This window comes from Pinus tabuliformis, chromosome 8 (genome assembly GCF_031772625.1).
Source record: "Pinus tabuliformis cultivar Carrire ecotype Pingquan chromosome 8, CPIR1, whole genome shotgun sequence".
Taxonomy (NCBI): domain Eukaryota; kingdom Viridiplantae; phylum Streptophyta; class Pinopsida; order Pinales; family Pinaceae; genus Pinus; species Pinus tabuliformis.
The window spans coordinates 35878071-35889664 of record NC_142294.1 but is presented as its reverse complement, the minus strand read 5'-3'; positions in this window follow the sequence as shown (position 1 = coordinate 35889664).

Here is an 11594-nt window from a genome sequence, read left to right as displayed (position 1 = left end):
TTAAAGAAAGGCATGGAAGCTAAGTTGAATGGCATAGACGCTAAAATGGATGGCATGGATGATAAGATGGAAGAATTGAAGATAAAATTGAATAATTTGCTACAAGAAATGGTCACTAATGGTGAAAGGGTAGTAAAGGAAACTCATGATGAGAACAAAAGAAATGTTAATCATGATCCCATAGACTCTAATGTTGGATCGAAGGCCCACCATATTCCAAAAATCGATATGAGAAATTTTGATGGCAAGGATCCCGCAACATGGATATTACAGATGGAGCAATTTTTCGATCTCAAAAATGTGCAAAACACACAAAAGGTTCGTATTGTAACTTTATATTTGGAATCAAATCAGTTTGTATGGTATCAATGCCTTTGCTCTCATAAACAAATTATCACTTGGGAAATTTTTACAGAAGAATTGACAGCACATTATGAGGATACAAAAAGCAAAACTTTTTTTAGCCAATTGATAAGTCTCAAACAAAAGGGTTCAATAATGGAGCACATTGAGGAGTTCCAAAAATTGAACATAAGAGTAAAAAAATATTCGAGAGGAGCATAGGATTGATGTGTTCATAGGGACTTTAAAGGATAATATCCAACATGATGTTCGCCTTTGGGAACCTAATTCATTAGAGAAGACATTTAGGTTAGCAAGAAAAAAGGGAAGCAAAATGTTGTGGCAGATGAACTCTCAAGAAAGGATGAGGATGTGGAAGCATTGTTGTGCGCCATTTCTATTATCCAACCAGATTGGATAAACAAAGAAAGGGAAGAATGGAAGAATGACGAAGAAGTGTGGGAACTTATTCAAAAGTTACAACAAGATTCCAGTACATCTGATACATTTAGCTGGAAAAATGATTCGTTATGGTACAAAGATCGCTTATACCTCTGTAAGAATTCCCAACTCAAACAAAAGATTCTTCTGGAATTGCACACTGCTCCCTTAGGAGGGCACTCAAGATTTTTAAAAACTTACCACAGGGTTAAGAAGGAATTCTTTTGGGATGGCCTTAAATCGGATATTCAAAAGTTTGTGGCGGAATGTTTGGTATGCCAACAAAATAAAGCTGAAACAATTAAGACACTAGGTCTATTACAACCTTTATCCATTCCAAGCCAACATTGGGAGGAGGTTTCAATGGATTTTATCACAGGTTTACCCAAGTCTGAGGGAAAGCGTGTCATCATGGTGGTAGTTGACAAACTTACCAAGTATGCACACTTTTGTGCATTATCACATCCATTTAAAGCCAGTACAGTTTCTACGACATTTATGGAAACAATTCAAAAGCTACATGGAAACCCAAAGATTATTGTAAGTGATAGAGATCCCATTTTTACAGGAAATTTTTGGACAGAATTATTTTCACTCAGTTAGCTCATAGCTCATCTTATCATCCGCAATCTGATGGGCAAACGAAGATAGTAAACAAATGTTTGGAAGGATATCTTTGTTGCTTTGTATCTGATAAACAGACACAATGGGTCAAATGGTTGCCTCTGGCTGAATGGTGGTATAACACTTCCTTCCATATTGCAAAAAAAATGACCCCATTTATGGCACTTTATGGATATCAGCCACCATCCATCACATCATATCTAAGAGAAAATTCTAAGGTTCAAGCAGTGGAACATCACATCGAGCATCAACAACAAGTTCTGCAACTCTTAAAGGATAACCTCGTGTTGGCGCAGAATAGAATGAAACAACAGGCATATCAACATCGCAGTGAAAGATGTTTTGATGTAGGTGATTGGGTATTCCTACGGCTACAACCATATAAACAAATGTCCCTCAAGAAAGCTAAGAAGGATAACAAGTTGTCACCAAAGTATTATGGTCCGTACAAGGTGTTGCAAAAGATTGGTACTATGGCATACAAATTGGAGCTTCCTCCAGCTTCTCGACTGCACCCAGTTTTCCATGTTTCATGTTTAAAGAAGGTTATAGGCAACAAGCTCCCAATTCAAACAATATTTCCAGAACTTGATGAGGAAGGAAAATTTATATTGGAACCGGAAGCAGTCATAGAAACAAGAACTCGATAGCTACGAAATCGATCCATTTCAAAGTATCTCATCAAGTGGAAGAACTTATCCGTTGAAGATTCCACATGGGAGGATGAGAATTTTATACAGAAGCATCCAGAACTACTCAAGCGTTGAGGACAACACTTTTTTGAAGGAGAGGGGCATGTTAGGTCCCTATAATACTAGTGATGCCCCCATTAATATTGTAGTTGTATCCCTTATTAATATTGTTGTGCCCCTATTGTCCCCATATTGTTACTACTATGCCCCATAGAATCTCTCTATTGTTATATGTGTGCCTTTATATTATTATTGTTAGGTCGGCTTAGTTATATTGTGACCCCTTCGACTCCTATATATAGAAAGGAGGTTTTGTCATTTGAATCATCGAAGAATTATTCATTTGTGTAATGTAAAGGAGGTTTCCCCCTCGAAGAGGCTGAATTCTAAGGCGTTCAACTATCTTTTCTATCTTTTTGTGTGCTGGTTTCATAACACACTCTAATGGAGCTTCACAAATTTTTGGGCCTTGCAAATTTTTATTGGAGGTTTGTGTTGAGATTCTCCCAATATCACTTGGCCTTTGAGTCAACTTACCAAGGGTATAGCGAAAGAAAAGTTTTCCTGGTCTGAGTCCCAATAAAAGACATTCTTTGAACTAAAGCACTACCTCTACTCTGCACCTGCACTCACATTCCCATACCTGCAACAACCATTTGAAATTGAGACAAACGCCTATGACTATGTTATTGGTGCAATCCTCACCCAACATGAGCATCCAGTGGCCTATCATAGTGAGACACTTTCTGAAGCAATTTGGAAGTTCCCCACATACCATAAAGAGATGTATTTTATCGTGCATGCATGCTAGCAATGGAAACATTACATTATGTGGAAGGAGACAGTAATCCACACCGCTCACTGGCCTCTTCAATTTATACAAACACAAGGGAAGTTACAAAATGATTGACATCAGAAGTGGCCTACACATCTGCAACAATTCCACTCGAACATTAAATACAAAAAAGGAAGCACCAATCATGTTGCAGATTACCTCAGTCGGCCCCCAGTTGCAGCATTGACTATTATTCTCAGCTCTTGTGGCCACGAGACCTCTAGATGGCCACAAATGTACAAAAATGATCCAGAGTTCACACAACATACCAGATGCTAGTGGATGGCAAGAAAGTTCCTAATTTCCACCTCTAGGATGCATTATTATTCTAACTAAGCCACCTTTGTGTTCCTTCAAGCAAGTGTGCCAAGCTAATTTGGGAGGTGCACTAGAGTCGAGTTGCATGACACTTTGGTGTGGAGAAAATTGTGGCCATACTCCAAAAGTACTTTTATTGGCCAAAACTTCGACAAGATGTTGGTAAATATATCAAATCCTGCACTGCCTGTGCCATTGCCAAGCCAACAATCAAGAAGTAAGACCTGTAAACTCCTCTACCTAGTCCCATCCAGCCCTGTGAATCCATCTCCATGGACTATATGTTTGGCCTCCCTTCTACCAAGCATGGTAATGACTATGTATTTGTGGTCATGGACAAATTTTCTAAGATGACTATATTAGCAGCCTACAAGAAGAGTATCACAGCAGAGGACACTGCCAAACTCTTCTTTGAACGAGTGTGGGTATATTTTGGGATCGCAGACCATTATATCAAATCAGGATAGTAGGTTCCTGAGCACATTTTGGTCAAGCCTCTAGACACTATTGGACACCAAGCTCACCAAGTCGACTACATTCCATCCCCAGACTGATGGCTAGATATAAGTCGTCAACAAGATGATAGTGCACATACTACGTATGTACAACTCCAAGCATCCATGAACCTAGGATGAGAGCCTTCCCTATGTGCAACACAACTATAATAAAGCTCTCCATAGCTCGACTGGTCGCAGTCCCTTTCAAGTGGGTTTGGGATTTCAACCATTGTGTCTGATTGATGTTGTCATGCCTCATGTGACTACACAGACAAAATCCACACATGTATAATTTGAGGTTGATAAGACAACCATATTTATTAAACGCATCTAGCACATTTGCTAGTAGGTTCATGACATCTTGGAGAAGTCTAATGCCAAGAACAAGCAGTGACATGATCAACATCACCAAGGTTGTGGGAGATAATGTTTTTGAGCTCAACATTCCTCCATTCCTTGGTCTGCACCCAATGTTCAATGTGGACCACCTTCGACTATACTTTCCACCATTACTAGACACATCAGACATTGTAAAACAACTCACACCAACAGATCTAGACACATACTACATGGAACATGCCACAATTAATCGAATCATGGACACACAAAACAAGAACACTCACCAGCAAAAGATCCAACTATATCGGGTTATCAAAACTGGCCAACACGTGCACCAAGGCAAGTGGCTCACCAAGGACCAACTTCAGCAAAAGTTTCCCCATCTCATGGAGGCACTCAACGCAATGGGGACCATTACTTCCTAAGGAGGCAGGATTGATCCAGGTGTATATTGGTGGCCACCCACCTATTCCACTTGGACCCCCACCGTTGTTTCTTTCATTTTCCTTCATTGTAGCACAATTTACTATTTTTGGCAGCTTTTTGGGTCTTGGACTTCCAGAGTACTTTCGACTACAAACATGAGTTTTCCCATTTAAAAAAAAAAAAAAAAAAACGTTTAGGCCCTCAAAATGACTCTAGTCCTTGGATAGATCTTTCTAACAAGATATCTTTCGCATCAAACATAGATCGTATGCCAAAATTACGACCCTGGGAAGTTTATGTACCAATTTAGCCCAACGGGACCCACAAAGTTTTGGCACTTCATCTCCTAGGGTTAGGTTTTTGGATGTTTAGGGTTTCCATTATTTCTCAATAATAAATAGGCCTTCGAGCCTCATTGTAACATAGTTTAGAAGGCATGTAGCTGCCACATCTCTTCTCAAAGATAAGCTAATATTGTTTGAGCTAGTTTATTTCCATTTTGCACGTAAACAATTTTCAATACTTTGTTTTTAATGAGTTGAATTTATGTTTTCGCTATATCTTTGTGTTTTTGTTCATATATGTATTTCATTTAGTTCTTGCACAAATCCAGATCAATTGGTCAAGACAGAAAGATAATTCTATTTAGCAAGATTGGGGTTGATCACCTCCTTATAATACCTTAACTTATTTTTTTCCCTCTAACTGCTTATCATCCCACAACTTATCCTTAAATTTGGAAGTAACAATATTTTTAATGTTATCCTTATTCTCCAAGATGATCTCCTCCTTTATCCCCAAATGGTCGAGCCAAGACTGGGCATCCTTATGCCAACCTCACTTGAGCCGAAGGTGGGGGTTTTGGCTATTGGCTAGAGTTAGAAGCAATTTTAGGGAACATCTTGGCTTCCACGTTGTAAAGCTTCTTCTTATACATCAAATACCTAAATATAATCATGTTTTCAATGGGGGAAAGGTTGACTTCAATCAAGAAGATAGGGTGGGAGTATTTCCTTTAATCTTGAGGTTGTAGGTTATAAATTGTTTTTGGGTCAATTTGATCTTCCTCCAAGATTCTCTAGATATACTGCAACCCCAAACCTCACATCCATACAAAATAACAAGGGTGACAAGAGTCTCAAAGAGGAAGTTTTTACTGCATACCCAAACATTTGTCGACTTACAATTGTTTTCAAGTTCACAATAAGCTTTCCAATCTCCTGTTATCCTTTTCTCAATGTTATAATTCCAATTGAGCTAATGATGAATGTCAATACCTCAAGTAATTGTTATCATAACTAAAATTATCATAGTTAATCTTTTTGGATTTAAATTATCATGACTTTAGTCTTGTTAGTTTCAACAGTCACACCCATCTTGGAGCAGTAGCCATGGAGGATTCTAAGTTGTTTGTCAAGATCATCATGGATTTTGGTTAGAAGAACAATATCATCAGTATAAAGGAGAAGATTAATGACCATACCAACAAGCTTGGGGCCATCACATCCTGTAGCTTCCAAACACTCTTCTAACTTATCAATGTAAATGCTAAAATAGGTAGGGGATAGGGGACACCCTTGATTAACTTTGATATTGCATTTAATTTCTCCAGGCCAACCCTCGGTGGTCTTAAGCTTGGAAATAAGATTATCGTAAAGCCTAGTGAGAGCAACCCTCAACTCAAGAGGAACCATTATTTGTTTAAGTCTCTGCCATAACTTATGGCGAGGAACTGTGTCGAAAGCTTTTCTAAAGTCAACAAAACAACAAAAGGGATCAATTTTATTACTGCGACATTCCTCATAAATTATCCTAATAGTAACAAGATGGTTTGTAGTTGAGTGATGTCTCCTAGAACTAGCTTTCCCTTTAGCTCTTTTACCATAGCTTTCAAGCCACAGGTTAATCTTCCTTTCCAAAATTAGCCCATACAGTTTGGTTAAAATGCAGCTAAACATAATGGTCATGTAGTTAGAGGGAACATTTTTATCCCCACTTCTAAAGACACACACAATAGGGCTTTGCATCCAAGGCTTAGGGAAGTCATGTTTCACTGCCAAATTAAGGAGTTTGTGTATAGGGGGGATGAGGATAAACCTCCCCATTTTGAGAATTTCAGCTTGGTAGCTTTCAATATCCTTAGCTTTCCCATAGCGAGTTTCTTAATCCCGAACTTCGCATCTTCCAAAGAAAAAATATCCTCCTCTATAAGAGTGTTTAATATGTTGTCCATGGTGTCTGGGGAATCATAAAGATTCTTAAGATAGATATCCCAATTCTTTAAGGGTATCAAATTATTTTCTTTCGTTTTATGAACATGTATATTCCTCCAAAACTTTTTAGGCTCAATTTTAGAAAGGTGAAGAAGATGTTCTTGCCTCTTATTTATATAAGACATTTTCTCCCTTTTGATGAGAGCTATGTACGTACTTATTTTTTCAATGTTTCACAGTTTCATTAAGAGCGTCTCTAATCACTTTCCTAACAATTTTACAATCGTTATCATACCAGGGGTTGGAATTTCTGTTATTCTTTTAATACGACACCTCGATAGAGAACTTGTTAGCGATATTGGAAAGGGTTGTAGTAAAATTATGATAGATATGATGAACATTATCATTATACGTTGAGAAACCTTAATCCGTTTTTAAATCCTTTAAGGAGAGATCCATTTTATTTGTGTCAAAACACATGTGCCTTTGACTTTCACAATTCTTTTACATGTGGTTGGTGTGCATATCAAGGTTTAGAGTTAAGGATAGAGGTTGTGGTCAGAATCAAGCTCGTGGGCATTTAGGAGGTCAAAAATTACAATACAGTTGAGAACATGTGTATCAGATATCACATACTCCACAACATTAGTGCCAAGCCCATGAATACAAGTCATCTTGCCAAAGATCTTTTTTCATGAATTTGTTTTTGGTTATTTGAAACCAAAATCCGTCAAATATTTTTAAAAACTCAAGTTTAAGTTGTTTAATCTATATATTTCGAGTGTGTAGGGAGTTTTTCATGGTGTTGAATCCATTTATGCATTCAAAAATGCATTCTAAACAATAAAAATCACATTCTTTCTTGAAATTGTTTTACCAAATTCTAGTGAAAAAAGTCTATTTCGTCTATAAGTTAGACTACGCCCATTAATAATGGTGGGTAGTAACAACTCATGGCAAGTATATTTATTTACATGTTGTTCTTATTCAATTTTTTATGCAAATACTTGGTTAAATTGTGGTGGGTAGTAAGTGATGGTAAATATGTCATTTTCAAGGATTTTAATTTTGGGTGGTTTTACTATGAAGCTTAACAATGAAAAATCTATAAATATATGAAAATCATGGCATAAATATTGCAATTGCTCCATAAATTATGGCAAAAAAATAAAAGGCAATTTGGCATTGTGGCAAAGGCTTCAATAAGACCTCCAAGTCATGGTCCAATCAAATATTTGAAAACTAATTTTTTCAATAATATTGAAAAATAAATATTTAGTTTTCAAAGTTAAAAATTATAACTTGCATTGGTCGATGCTAAACTAATAGTGGTCAAAAAACAAATCTACTTTTAGAGTTGCCTTACACTAATAACATATTTCTTTACTACAATTTAAGCAAACCTTGTCTTGAGGATGAACCAAATTAGTTGGTTCGAAACGTCGACCCAATCCTAACGATGTGATTAATCCGAAAGTCGACCCAATCCTAACGATGTGATTAATCCAAAAGACTGATTTCTAAATAAATATACTTACTAGGAATTATTGTCCATCATTATTTATGTGTTCACACTTTTAAGAATAAAAATGTAAATCTACAAACTTATTAGTCATTATGAAATAAATATACTTATCACTAGCTATTATCACAATTATTTATGTGTTCTTCAACACTTTGATAAGTAGGAGTAAAAATGTAAATGTGCAGACTTACTAATGGTTACTACCCATCAAAATTTATGCAAGTCCTTGCTCTTTGTAGGCAATTAATTTTTCGACGTAGTCTAACTTATAGAAGAAAAGGCCCTTTCATCGGAATTGGGCAATACTATTTCAAGCGATATTATGACTTTTTTGTTATTTAAAATACATTTTTGAATGCATAAATAGATTCAACACACGAAAAACCAACAATAACAAAAATACCCCCAAAAAATCATTTTGTCTATTAACTACTTTATATATCAATTCACAATTTTTCTAAAACCAAAATTTGTAAGTTGAGTGGACTCTTAAATTACATGTTCTTAGATCTTAAATTATTTTCTAATCATCAATATTATTCTTAGGATCATTTCATTTAGTAACATATGTTAAATAGAATATCAAAACATAAAAAATAATAATTTACTTGAAAATTAGTATTTAAGTTATCAAAAATATCTCATTTCTATATTTAATTGGGTTATTTTTGTGTTGAATAATATTTCAAATCTCATTTAATTGGGTTATTTTTTATGTTGAATAATATTTCAAAACTATCCATTTAACATTAGCAACTTTAGTTTACAAAATTTAATGTTAGATTCAAGATTTTATACATGAAAAATAAATAAATTAACATGATTTTGTTTTAGTAATTATCTTTTTAACCTAAGAAAATTTATAATAATTATTTTTATTTTTATTTTTATTTAGTCAAATGGGTTTGTTTGGGTGGTTGGGAGGTATACTTAGGATCAATTCCCACAATCAAGTCCATTAATTTTTAATTACCTTAATTTTTTTGTATATGTGCCCAGATTGGCTTGAGTGTTTATCTATTCATTGTTATCATGTACATTGATTCAAACCTATTTGTTCATTGTTGGTATGTACATCGATTCAAACCTTCCTTTGAGGGTTCTAATTCGAAAGAGAGCCTAACCCAACCTATTGTTCTTTAGAGTTGTAACCGAAATCACATGTTCGATGATAATTGTGGAATCCGTAAATTCCAATACCTTTTGTATAACCCATTGATTTGCCAATGACAAACCTCATTGATGTGCCAATGACAAAATTTTGAGCTATGCATATGCTTCTACTTGGTTGTTTGTCATATGACTGAGGCTCCATGCAAAACTATGCTATAGGATTCCTCTCGACAAGAAATAAGCCCCCAACCCTGGCACCAGCCACCAATAATGTCTTAGTACACATCTCCCATTTATTGATTTTCAAACGCTTATTAACCACTTATATTTTTTGAGGGGTGGTAAGTGAGGGGGATCTTTATTGATCAAGGAGAAAAAATTGAATTGTCTTATGCATGGGATTTGGAATCTCTTATAATAATCAAGCTAAAGCATGTGTATTGTTTTAAGGACTAAAAACAACATTGGATTGTCATATTTTGAGATTCAAATGTCATCATCCAATTCATGAACAAAAAATACCTTCCAACTTTCAAACTTGTATCAATCTTGGCTCGATTTTCCCAAGCAACCATTAGGTTCCAAAAAAAAATTGATTTTTTCAAGTCTTAAGGGAGAATAACAGTGTTACAAACTCTCTTGCTAATGAAATAAATAGATTGAAAATGGGCATTTTAAGGGCTAATGGTTCATTGGTCTATCAAAATATGCCCTGAGGATGCCCATGCACTCAATGACAAATACCTCTAATTTAATAAGCCACATGTCAATCATGTGCTAGCCCCACTACCAAAGCTTCACAATAAGCGTGATGAGACTCGGAGCTCCACTCGCACATGCTTAATGTGGTAGAGAACTAGAATTTTGAATGTAATGATATTATATCCCAATCAAGGTGGGATTATGGTGATTCATTGTGTGGGGATTAGGAAGGCTTGTAGGACACCTCCACATTATAGTAGTCATCACCAAGATTATGTAGCAATGCTCTCTAGGTTGGTGAATTTGAAGTCTATTCACCTTTTACCTTGTAACCTTTGGTTTCAAGACTCTACATGTTCAATGTCTTGATTTCCATGGTTAGGTCATTATAAGGAAAGGTTTTCTAGTTTAGAGTGGATTGTCTCTTTTATAATGTTGTTATTTTATATGGAAATTTCGTGATAATTTCTTAGAACTTACAAAACTAAGCTAGGTATAACAACCTTTAGATTCATATCCCTAAGGTCTATTTTAGTTTGGTTGAGAATAGATCGGGTTAGATCTTGCGCCCTTGTTGGTTTAAAGAAGCTCCCTATGTTTGTAGTTGTATATACAGAACTGCAAGAAACAAGCAGAGTTTTAAGATCACATGAGGAAATGATTCAAGGTGACAAGACTTCCATATATTTGGCCACAACTAAGGTGCGTGACAATAAATAGCATATTGCGTCTATCACGGGTTCAATTGTTATTAAAACAACAAATTGTTATCATTGAGATTGAATATGGCATGATAAAAAGTGAACTAATTGTAAATTTGCACAAAGATGTCTCTTTCAAGGCATCAAGTCAGAGGACATTTGTCAATTATAGTCACAAAGAACCAAAATAGAAGGATATGGTCTACAAACACTTCAAGGACACAACGAGAGGGGAACATGAGTTAGTGTCAGTTAATCTAAACTAGAAGAGGCCATAAGTTACCATATTTTTATATTAGATCATGCTTTTCGAAATTATTAATATATTAAGCACCTCTTATAGACATTACAATAACAAAAACTACTAAGGAATTTTGCCACTAAACATTTGTAGATTTTTTATTTTGATTTGAAACTATTTACCTTATTTGAAACTTGACAACATACAATATAATCTACCAATGTCATTTAACTATACTACCACCTCTTTATTAATATAGTTTTCTAAAAAAATAATATATAAAAAAAAAATCTTTATTTTCAAATCACTTAAAAAACAAATAAATAAAGGAAAATAAACTAATTAAAAGATAAAAATGCTCTCTTTTCCGTATATTAATTTATAACCATAAACTAAACTTTTATAAACCTACCTTAAGAGGCCTATTTTTCAACCTTTTTTTTTTAATTTCTCAACAACCTTTTATTGCAATAACATTGCAATCTTTTTATCTTAAAAAGACAATTTCATCTCAACAATTTCCGTATATATGGAATTAGAATGTTGCAATCTCATTATTTCAAAAATGCAATTTCATCACTGAAA